Genomic DNA, 10394 nt, shown 5'->3' with positions numbered 1-10394 from the left:
GGTATGTGAGTAAGGGCAGTATTATTAGGGACCTTGCCCTTTACCTTGTGGGTTCTGATGTTAAATAGGGGTAGCTAGTGTCAAAATGTATTGAATTGAATTGTAGGACACCCAGTTGGTGTCAGAGAATTGCTGTTGGAATGCAACCACCAAATAGAATCACCTTGTGGCTAAAGCAAAAGTTGCAGAATGCAGAAGGCTTGGATTAAATTACTTACACTGGTATTGTCCATGTGGCTCTCACAAAGATTTAGTTTTCTTATTGTAAAATAAAAATACTATATTCAGGTCTAATATGCAATTTAAATACACAGGAAAAAAAAACACCTTATAAACTGAGCAACACAAAGTAAATATCAGCGACTATTATGGGCCAGACGCTAATATAAAAACAAAAATCTTATTTATAACCCAACAAGAGCACTGTGGCCAGATTTTTACCCATTTTCAAGTCAAGTGAGAGAAATAATGAATGTAGATTCCCAAAGCTAAAGATATAAATTTGGTCCTATGTATCTTCTGTGTGCATGTCTGGGATTTTTTTCAACCAAGTTTTTTCCATTCAGTTCCAGGCAGAAACTTGACAATTTCTTCTCATGAATCATCTTTCTATGGCACTATTCCACACCCGGCAGAAAAATTATGTGAGGCCACGGTCTTTGCTGGCTGGCACTCAAAGAAAACATGCAAAATCAAACTCCATGTGGTCTTTGAGCCATCCCTCAGATCCTCAATTCCCTCAGCCCTTGAACCTGAGTCGGGTTAGTGGGAATCCCAGCTGGGTGCCAGGGAGAAGGCTGCTCTCAGGACCCAGCAGAAAGGGATGTGACGGAGCAATGTGAGTAAATGTGGGACATCTGCTCCCGGGATTTTGCTGCACCCACTCATCAGAGGTAAAATGAGCCTGTAACATTTTTAACAATTCAAGGCTCTGGTGGACAGGAAGCTGATCTCTTAGGTCCAGTATGTGTCAGTCCAAAGGCAGTTGAAGATAGGTAAGATTTTATAAAACAACGCAACAAGACAACGAGAATATACTGTGGACAAACTGTGTGCCTAGGATCCTAGGGATCAGAAAAGATGTGGAAAACCTCCAACAACTTAATTCCAACATACATTAAGTACTTCCTTTTCACCAGTACAGAGGATGCATGACATATAGTTTCATATAGTCAAGGCACAGTCACTGATGTACAGTTTCAAATGTTCTATGTACACGCATGCACACACACACACGTTAGAAGAGATGTTTACATGCTTTTCATGAAGCCCTTACAAAGGAAACCAAGAACAATTCCTCAAAACTCCACGCACAGCTTCCTCTTTGTGGATCCTGAGACTTCAGATGCTGGGACTAACTAGCCAAACACTCACCAAGTCAGAGCTGGTGTGCAGAGAAAACCATTTCTCTCTCGTTAAATGACCTCGCCTCATCATAAAGCCTTAAAAAGCAAGCTTCCAGATCATTTGTCTCCATCACAAAACCTATAAAAATGTGATGGAAAAAAAGTTAAATTATTTTGGCTCATAAGTTTCAGATGGAGTTGTATATTTCCCTAAAGGGTCAAAAATAGAACATTTATTAAACGACGGGTTATTCAAAAACCGGCACAGGCCCCAGTTGTCTTTCAAAAGCTCTGATTTACTGCATATTTCTCCCTTGAGAAAGGCCTTTTTTAAATGTTCATTTCCATTTTAAGAGACTGTGGGCTTTGATCTGTTGGGAGCATTCTTTTTCTTTCCCTGACTGGGGCCTGTCGGCTACTCAGGCCTGTGTTTTTCCATGGCCTTCCCCAGCATTCACACAGCATCTCCTGCATCTGCGTTCACCCTGGTTAATTTGGAGGTCAGAACTGGTGAGTCCCTGTAGCAGGTGACACCAAGAACCAATGAGCCATATTTGCTCTTCACATCTCAATAAAGATGCTGCTTCCAGGAGGTAAGAGGAAGGTGAGATGGGCTTGGGCGTCCCTACATCCTGCAAAAGCTGTCAAGTCCTCCTTTAAAGTTAATTTGAAATTTCATAGTAAATTTAATCTTATTACTCCAGGAAAGTCAAGGCACAGTCACAGTGATATTAAAATGTATTTTGCTTCTGAAAGAATCATGTCCTTCTTTTTTTATTTTTTGAGACAGAATCTTGCTCTGCTGCCCACGTTGGAGTACAGTGGGACGATCATAGCTCCCAGCAGCCTCAAACTTGCCATCCTTTTGCCTCAGCCTCCTGAGTCACTGGGACTACAGCTGCACACCACCACTACACCTCACTACTTCATGTCTTTTTTTTTTTTTTTTTAACTTTGTGTGGGTAATATCGATATGTGCTTGGAGTCTGCTGGCCATGAGTTTTTCTATTCCAGACAAGTTGGAAGATCAAGGGTGACATGGATCATTTTTAATATCAAACCTGTTGCCCTGCTTTGTTTTCAAATCACACCACTCTTCACCCTCTGGCCCCACTAGGCCTTAGTGCAAGTTAGTAAAAACCTCCCCCTTGAGGGGCAGATACAGGGCCCTGCCACTGTGTCCATCTTGGTGAGACACCAAAGGCTGGGTTTTAGTTCCCACTTGCCTTATAAACACAGTTGTGCCTGTACTCCCACTTTGATCTCCCCTGCCCACAAGTGCCCAAAATACACACACACACACACACACACACACACACACACACACACACACACACAACCCTTGAAATTACTGGAGTAGCACTAGATGATTCTTCCACTGCTAAACAATTTATTATTTACCCACCTCTTCCCTTCCTCCTCTCTTTCCTCTTCTTGTCCTCTTCCTCTTCCTTTCTCTCTCCCATTCTCTCTCTCTTCTGCAATAATACAGTGAGTGTTTATGTCAGTTTCAAATCCAGCAACCTGTAGATTTGCCTCCAATGGCACACGGCTGGACCGCACTCAGAGGTGGCTGCCACCCAATCGTCACTCAGCGTTTTATCGCTGGGCTATTCTGTTCGAGTGTATTCCGTATGCTAAGCAATTGTTCACAGAAATAAGATAATGGAAAGAGCAGAGACAGAATGAGCAATGGAGAGAGTCGGGCCTGCCATGGCACTTACTGCTGTTCGTCACAGGTAAATGACACGTACAGGCTTAAAAAGTCAGCTCTCTCTTTTTTTGTAGCCCATTTTTGTTTGTTTGTTTGTCAGATTACATGTTCAATCAATTGCGACAAGCCACTGTACCATGCGAGGCATCGTGCAATCCAGTATAAACCCAACGCTCCATGGGCAGAAAGGAAACCCATCCACACTGCCCTCTAAGGGCTGTTACCCACTGCGGAGAGAAGAGGAGATCACCAGGGATTTTTTTCCCAGCTGACTTTCTATGGCAGGGAGGGAAAGAAATTGTGTTCTCCAGGAGAAAGTGGTTAATTTTATTTTATTTTATTTTATTTTTGTAGCTGCAGGCAATCTGTGGATAAGTGGGTATTACCATCGTGGTACATCTCTAATTAATAAGATCAATTGCCACAGTATTTTCTTTTACAGACTCATTTAGATATGTCAGGGCTGCAATTATTTTGCGAATGATCTGTCTTTACGCTTATTCATCTTTCCTCTTCCTCAAGGAGCAAATAAAACTGTCAGCTTAAATGCCCTTTGAAGTCTGTTTTAGATCCTTGATTGAAAATTAAAAACAAAGCTCTCTAGCCTAGTGCCATTTCCAGGGTCAAAGTTCCTGTCCTCACATTGCTTTGTGTGTGTGTGTGTGTGTGTACACAGGCATGTGTGTGTATTGATTTCTGTTTTTAAAAAGGTAACATGTTGGCTTTTGAATCCCAATGTTGCACCCTCTTCCTTTCATCTCCTTAGATCTGCAAGAACTCAGAACTCACAGATTATGTCAAAACTGAGAAGCACTGGACAGTCATTCTGCTTATCTGCAGTTTCTCATTTCTGAGAAGAATCTCTCTCCATATGGACATTATCACTTTTGTTATAATTTCGAGGATGGTTAAGGTAGCTTTGATCACCACTTTCATATCTCCTGCGATAATCAGCACCAATGGAATGTGCAGAAATCCATCCCTATTCCTAAGGACTCCTAATGCCATCTCACCAGGTGGGATGGTTTTCCTGCCCGAGTCTGCATGCCCAGCTCCAACAGCTTCGCCCAAGTTTGGAGACAGGCTTCACCCAACACCCAGAACCTGTGCAATTGTTTGGCCCCTCATTGAAAAGCCTCTCACGGATACAGACAAAATTAACTTGGTCATCCCTGCAGCGCCAGAGGGATACTTCTGGACTCTCTGTTTGGGGAGTGTATGCTCAAACCGTTTCAAGAAGAGATTTAAACCTCTTCTTGGAGAAGACTGAGGCTGGCACAAAGCTAACAAATCAAATAAACTGCACCGAGGCAAAGCTGCCGTCTCTCCCAGGCTGTACCCTGCCTGCTTCTCCCATCCCTGCCTTCTGGTCGATTCGTCTTTAAGGTTTTAGCATTATCCCTGTGTTGACAAATGAATGCTTTTCTGGAAAATGAGGTATTTCCAAAAGCGGGCAGACACTGGCTGGAGCGCCGTAAGAACTCTGCCTCCCTCGATTCGTTATGTGAACGGGAAAAGCCCGGAGGTTTTGCGCGAGCATTACATTCAAGGTGATGATAAATGCAGTCTGGCCGGGGTGGTAATAAGGGAATTGCTAGCCAGGTCCTGTCTAGACCACGGTTTGTTATGGAGGGAAAGCCACAAAAGGGGGCTATAGTACCCCGTTCCTCAGAGAAATTGTCCTCAGGGAGAGCCAAGCACATTTCCAGTCCCAACCTTTGTCCGGCCCCTCACTGGGGCCGCTGTAAATAACATTAGCCTGTCTTTCAGCAAGCTCTGGGAAGCTTATAAACCGAACACGGTTTTTGTTGTCTGTAGTTGTGCATTAAGCTCAGTACTGTCAAGTCTAATTATTCTCATTAAGGCCTGAAAGTTTTAGGGATTAATTAAGCAGAGAGCCAAAGCTTATGCAGAACAGCAATATTTTCCCCCTGAAGGATTAGCCCGTCATTCTGATGGGGTTTTCCTTGAGCGTTGCCCATTACTTTATAAGATAGCAAAGTGTGGAGCTCATATAATATGGATTAGAAATCGCCTACATTTCACATGTGCTATTCAGCCATGAAAATAAGTCCTGGCCCTTGTGCCTGTAACCCGGAAGGCTCACTAATGAGAACCAGGCAGTGGGGCTAATGAGAAATTCAATACGTGCTGTCTCTCCTTCCCATTTCCTTTCAATTTACTTTCTACAGGAGCCAATATGTGTAGGAAAAGTCTGAGTGGATGCTGGTATTCTCCTCTTTACCTGGTAGGGATCTTAGAAATTATCTGATTCTAGTCCTTCTTGCTATAGAGGTGAAAACTGGGATTCAGCAACCTGCTTAAAGGGACCCAGTTAATGGCAAAGCTACTTGAAGAGAAGGTGACAGGAAACTTCAGGAGGTATAGACAATCATTAGGAACATTAGGATGGTAAGGGTACTTAGTCTTAGGTTTTGGTGTGACGGAAAACGCCGCAGAAATGAGAAGGTCCCACAATGAAGGGAGGATGCTGGTGAGGACCTGATTTGCAGGCGAGGCCCAGGAACTCTGGTGCCCTGCTTGGCAAAGGATTTCAAGGCTTCCTGGAGAAATGTGGGTAGGGGGAGGGATCGTTAGGCCCTGGCACCCCAGATGTAAACAGGAAAGTCAGACGTGGGTAATCACCCTGTTCTTCACCCAGCAGCTCCAGTTTTCAGCAAGGCAGAGGGAACACTTCTGCCTTCAGTCTCCCCAACTTCACATGAAGGCGCCATTGCATTTGATGGCTCGGAACGCAGCCTTCCTGCCTCCCACACTCCCAAATCCATGCCTTGTTTATCTTTTTAGAATGAATCTCTGATGCCTGCCCACCACGCGGCTGGAGTGGCGCCAGCATCCCCAGGGCACAGTCTGTGATGACTGATGGGGTCCACCGCCTCTACCCCAGACCCTCCCATACCCAAAGGCTCCCTCTGCCCAGTGAAGTCCCCTTCGCCCCAGCATTCCTGCACCGGGCACATCCCAAGGGTGGCCCCGTGTCCTGCAGGTGGCAGGAGAGAGCACCCTCCTCAGACACCAGTCTGATATGTCGCCAGGAGGGAGCGGGCGGTCCTCAGTGCACGCTTTTTTCTTGTCTCTGGGGAGCTTGTTTTGGCTCCTCAAGAAGACCTTGGAAAAAGCACCAGTTGTAGAGGCTGCATTCGCCAGGCAGAACTATGTCCCAAGACAACTGGTTAGTGAGGCCAGGCGTGACAATCACAATCGGAGCAGCAACTGTGCAATGGCATAGGCAAAGGGGGCCGAAGGCACAGCAGCCACCACCATTATAGTCAGACTGGGCACCGTTTCCTAAATGTCACACGTCCTTCCAGCCCCTTGATCTTTGCTTATGAAAAGTGTCATTCCCTCTACAATCCTCTAGAACTCTTTGTAGGTTTTTGTTTGTTTTCCAAACACTGTACTTGCTTCTTTGTCTGTCTCTCTATGAACTGTGAGTCCCAGAGGCCCTCGTGGTCCTCAATTATCCTTGCTTCTCTGTGGCCCGTGCCATCGAGCTGAATGTTTGTAGCCCCCAGAATCCATATGTGGAAGCCCTAATCCCCACTCTGCTGGTGTTAGGAAGTGGGGCCTCTGGGAGGTGATTAGGGTTAGATGAGGGCATGAGGGTGGGGCCTTCATAATGAGATTAGTGCCCTTATCAAGAGGATGAAACACTAGATCCCTTGCTCCCTCTCTGCCTGCAATCACCAGTGAAAGGCCAAGTGAGGACACAACAGAAGCCATCCCTTCCCAAAACCCAGCCATGCTGGCACCCTGATCTCTAGCTTCTCAGCCTCCAGAACTGTGAGAAATAAATGTTTGTTGTCTACTCCACCCAGGTTGTGGTCATTCGTTATAGCAGCACAAACAGACTAAGACAGCAGGGAACAGTGATGGTTACATTATAGGTGCTTAGCAAACTTGCTTGCTGGTTGGCTGAGGTCTCTCCCCTGCCATTAAACAGTGAACCAACAATTAGTTAGCAAAAGCAATTTCAGCTTCTACTGAGGGAAGGATAATACACCAAGCAGTGTGAAGAAATTTCTTTGCAGAACCAAACTGAAGGTCCAGGTTACTAAACACAGCATTAGTTTTTCTCAAATCAGTATGTGTTGTTATACAGGCAAGCCTAATTAATCATATTTCCAGGGTATACACTGAATAATCTGAGAGAAGAAATCAATTACCTAAATTCGTGGTTCTCATAATTCGAAGGAGTCATATTTCAAAGTGTAGGTTTTAAATCAGAACTGTTGATCGTGACAGATGGGGACATGGGAGGGAGGTGTGCTTTTTAAATTTTAAAGAAACTTAATTTTATAGCAACCTGCATCTGTTAATAGGTTACATCTATATCTTTTCAATGTTGCAGACATATAAGGCAAAAGAAATATTTTATAAATAATTCAACTAATTGACAGGCCTTTTGTTATTTCTTTTTTTGTTTGTTTTTTTTTTTTGGGTTTTTTGTTTTGTTTTGTTTTTTGAGATGGAGTCTCACTCTGTCACCCAGGCTGGAGTGCAGTGGTGGGATCTTGGCTCACTGCAACCTCTGTCTCCTGGGTTCAAGCAATTCTTAAGCCTCAGCCTCCCGAGTAGCTGTGACTACAGGTATGCGCCACCACGCCCAGCTAATTTGTTTTGTATTTTTAGTAGAGGCAGGGTTTCACCATTTTGGCCAGGCTGGTCTCAAACTCCTGACCTCAAGTGATCCACCTGTCTTGGCCTCCCAAAGTGCTGATTACAGGCATGAGCTACTGCACCCCGCCTCTTTTCTTATTTCTAAATCTACTAGCAGAGGCTGTTGACTTAGTACTTCTGCCCAAGCTCCATCAAAGGCAGAACCAAGCAGGAGGTGCGGAAGGTGCCTAGAATAAAAGGATGTAACAAATACAAGATGAGGAACAAGGAATATCATTTTTCTTATTGCTTGTTAATTGTAATAACTCAGAAGTTGAAGCTTAAATATGTCTCCTTGCCTTTTTTTCTTCTTCTTTAATTAGTTTTGTTCAGCGAGCACCCTGGTTGGCGTGTGTAAGATGTGCTCCGGAATACTCAGCCAATGACACTATAGGATTGCCAGATTTAGCAACACTGGTGTAGTAAAGCCGCTTGAAACTTCTAACATGTGTGTAGAGAATTGTATGCACTTTAACAACAGATACATTTTCTTTTCTCTCCTAAGCTGCATTTGTGCCCATCCATTCTTGACCACATGCCTGTATGGTTGCTGTTGCTAGGGAGCCAGGATGTGACAAAGGGCTCTGCAGCTCAAAGATCAGAGGGACCAGGACGCTGTGAGCAGCTGCCAGTGGGAACCTGGGCAGCTAAATGCAAGGGGCACTTTCCCCCCGCTGGCAAAGCAGCATCTGGGGGCTGCACTGGTTCCTGCCCCCACCTTCCTCTCCCTCTCCTCCTCCCCCTCTTTTGCCCCCTACCTCTCCCTCCATCTCCTCCTCCCCGTCTTCGAACTCACCTGCCCACCAGGGGCTGGGTAGTCAGTGAAACAGGAGAGAGTGCCCATCAAAGTGGCTTAGCGAGTGGCTACTGCTCAGTATTGCCATATGCAAGGGGCACTTCTGATTTTTCTATATTTTCAAACTATGCCAGTTTTCTGGGTGTTGTGTGAAGTCACCATATTATTATTATTTTTTTTTTTTTGAGATGTAGTCACGGTATTCTTAAGCATTGATGACTAACCTGAGTCTTTGTAAAACACTGTGCAAGCTAAAGAAAATGTCTCTGTGGGCTTCCCGACTGCAACCCCTGGGTTAAGGGAAGCCCAGCAGGTGTTTCTCTTTCCTGTCCTACCACCCTGAAGCCTGCCACGGATTCATTCAACAAGTATTTTCGGACATTGACTATGTGCCAGGCACTGTTCTGTGCTGGACATAAGGCAGTGAAAACTCAGATAAAATGCCTGTTCTCAATAGGCCACATTCACTGAGAGATGGACAGTAAACAAAATGAGTAGGAAGAAAACGTAGAGTATATTAGATAGTACACAGGGCTATGGAGGAAAACAAAGCAAGATGACAACAGGAAAGGTGGTTTAGTGTCCACTTTTGAGTAGGAAAATTGGAGAAAACTTCAGTGAGAAGGCAGCCAGTCAACAAGAACCTGAGGGAATAAGCCACCTAGAGAACAAGAGAAGAACATTCTAGAGAGAGAGAGAGAGACAGCAAGTGCAAAGGTCCTGAGGCATGTTGCAAAGGGACTGGTCAGCAGGAGAGGTGGGAGTGAGTAAGTGAGTGAGAGCGGGGAAGAGTAGGAGGGAGGCCAGAGAGATGGGGTGGGACAGCCCACTGAGCAGCCTCTGCAATCCATGAAACCACGGGGGAATTCCGAGCAGAGCAGAAAGTTGACCTTGCATGTTCTCACAGGTCACCCAGGCTGCTATGTTGACAACAGACTGCAGGGAGGCAAAGTGGTGGAGGGAGGCTATGACAGTGATCACAGCAATGGAGATGATGGCAGCTCAGGGCGGGAAGACAGCTCACAGGTGGAAAGAAATGGTCAGATCCATTGCTAGGCAGGCCTCAGGAAATACCAGGTATGGAATTTCCCATCTCATGGATTTTTTCAGTCACCTACCAAAAGTAAAATGTAGCATCATGTTTAAAGAATTTTCCACTTAAAAAACCAAAACTGTTCACTTAGCTGCCTTAAAACTCTTTGCTGCCTTGATAGTCTGGCTTCCTGTGCACAGAGAGATCTGTTGACTCTAGCAAGATGAGTTAAGTGAGATCACAAGACACAGAAAGAGGAATAGACAGATCTGAAAATAAGCACTGGCTCATGCACCCAGAACCTAAGGCAGACCAAAATAAACCACATCCTCCCACCACTTTATTTTTTTATATTTAAGGGTTTTTTTTGTTGTTTAGCAAATTATAATTTTAGAGGTGGCAACCAGTTTGAAAAAAAGATGAGCAGGAGGAGAAGGGAAAGAAGAGGAGGAGAAAGAGGAGGAGGAGGGCAAGGAGGAGGAAGAGCAAGAAAAAGAGAAACAGGAGGACGAGGAGTAAGAGGAGGAAGTGAAGGAGGAGGAAGAGGAGGAAGACCCTTAGCCAGGAGCCCAGGACTCAGGAGCAGTGCTGGCCCTTCCCTCTATCACCAGTGGCTGCATGCAAGGAGAATGAGAATTGCAGACTTGAGCTGTTCAGAACCTCAAAATGTCTCTAATTAGAGACAGACTCAATGTCTGCTATATGTGCTATGTGCCACAGCATTTCCTGTTAATTAAAAGTCATTCACAGCTCTGTGAGTAAAAGGGCCTATTCCATACTCCAGATACTCCTAAAAGTGCTTAGGAAGGGGTCAGGAGGAAAGGC

The 10394-nt window shown here is 45.0% G+C and overlaps 1 long non-coding RNA gene across 1 annotated transcript; it reads left to right on the top strand.

The window, feature by feature from the left end:
* The first annotated feature begins 1540 nt into the window (after positions 1-1540).
* On the top strand, positions 1541-6894 carry LOC116460208 (uncharacterized). Its single transcript, XR_004245749.1, has 3 exons — positions 1541-1939; positions 2839-3085; positions 3827-6894. It is a non-coding gene; the product is annotated as an uncharacterized LOC116460208 (long non-coding RNA).
* The last annotated feature ends 3500 nt before the right edge of the window (positions 6895-10394 follow it).

This window comes from Hylobates moloch, unplaced genomic scaffold (assembly GCF_009828535.3).
Source record: "Hylobates moloch isolate HMO894 unplaced genomic scaffold, HMol_V3 SCAFFOLD_20, whole genome shotgun sequence".
Lineage (NCBI taxonomy): Eukaryota > Metazoa > Chordata > Mammalia > Primates > Hylobatidae > Hylobates > Hylobates moloch.
Note: the sequence above shows the minus strand (reverse complement) of the source record. Positions and strands in the feature narration are given on the sequence as shown.